This window comes from Nelumbo lutea, chromosome 2 (assembly GCF_056320005.1).
Source record: "Nelumbo lutea isolate HS-2025 chromosome 2, American lotus-T2T, whole genome shotgun sequence".
NCBI lineage: Eukaryota > Viridiplantae > Streptophyta > Magnoliopsida > Proteales > Nelumbonaceae > Nelumbo > Nelumbo lutea.
In genome coordinates, this window is record NC_142685.1 from 26,554,316 (window position 1) to 26,555,906 (window position 1,591).

The 1,591-nt window shown below is 34.8% G+C and overlaps 1 non-coding gene across 1 annotated transcript; it reads left to right on the top strand.

The window, feature by feature from the left end:
* The first annotated feature begins 212 nt into the window (after positions 1–212).
* Positions 213–294, top strand: TRNAS-AGA (transfer RNA serine (anticodon AGA)). Its single transcript has one exon. It is a non-coding gene; the product is annotated as a tRNA-Ser (tRNA).
* The last annotated feature ends 1,297 nt before the right edge of the window (positions 295–1,591 follow it).

The following is a 1,591-nucleotide window of genomic DNA, read 5'->3' on the forward strand; positions in this document are numbered from 1 at the left end:
TGAGAAATTAAATGTGGGTCGATTATTATTGTTATTATTATTCATGGGTCGATTATTTGATAGTGGGTATGGCACTGAACAAAAAATCATCTTTATTCCTACGAACTTTCTTTCCGGAACCAAGAAATAGCACATGGAATGGCCAACATTGGATATCATCCAGTTTAGATATGATATATAGAAAGAATCTTTTCAATTTTCCCATCAGTCTGGTGAGCGTGCCGGAGTGGTTATCGGGCATGACTAGAAATCATGTGGGCTCTGCCCGCGCAGGTTCGAATCCTGCCGCTCACGATAATATCTATTACTCTTGTGTGTACAAATCTGGGCTATATCCATTTTGACCCCATATATGAGAGTTTTTGTTTTTCTTTTTTGAGGGTATCATTGGAAAACAAAAGGTTATTGGAATGTTCTAAGAAATTAAAGAACGCGAGAGCTTAATCACGTGTACATCTTCAGGTAGAAATGAGATCTTTTATATAGGCGTGACTACTTAGAGTCCTCATAACGGGTCTCATGTTTTCATAGAGTTGTTTCCATTAAGTTGGGGGAGTAATGACGTCGGTTATGTAATTTGTGCAGAGGGCTAAGGTCTGCCCGATTGGCTCTAATATGGGTGATGCGGATAGGCCGACCTAATGGTTGGCTCATCAATATTCTGGAGAACTCAGTCTTGGCAATAGATCTATTTGACAAGTCAGCGAGCATGCTTTGTAGGTCGCCTATAGTACTTTTCTTATCTCGGTCAATCCTTAAGGTATGTCACTCCTTCTTAAGAGGTCCTTCAGGTTAGCTAAGCCGATGTACTTTTAGGTCATCCTTGCGAGGAACTACCAGCCAACCTGTTGAGGTGATCTGCTTATTTAGCATCGAGGTGTCACTTGAAAGCCACATGTCATGATGTCATTTGGAGGACACACACACATACACTAAAGTAGAAACATGCCACATCATGGCCTGAGCTTTCTCCTTTATCCCATCTAGAATTCTAAAACCCTCTTCATTTTAGCCTTCATTGCTCCCTCATGAAGTCACCTCATCACTCTGTTCTCCCTCTCTTATTTGTGCATCTCATCATGCCTGGCCCACCCCTCTTTCCTCTATGTTTATCCATTGGAATATCCCTTCCTAAAATTATTCCTAAAATCTCTCTCTACCAAAATCTAATCTAATTTATCCAAGTGGCACCATCATCCCCCACTTTCTCCTAAATTATTTATAATTCCTAATTATCTCTTAGATTATCTTTAATTTAGTAGAGAGTTTCTATCCTAATTTATCTCTAATTCCTATTTATCCTCTCCCCCACTTTCATCTATATTTATCAAAAGAAAGTTTGAATTAAAATTTTAAGAACTATTTAAATATTATAATAAAATCATGTAATAACTTTAAAATATTTATTAAAAACACAAAAAAATATCATAGATTTAATAATATTCATATTATTAATAATTTTATACTTTTATGAAATTCATAATGAAATTGTGTAGTAACAGCATAAATTATAATTTTATGAATTATTCAATTTAAATATTATTCACATAATAAAATTTAAAAATATTATTTAAAAATTTTAATAACAAAA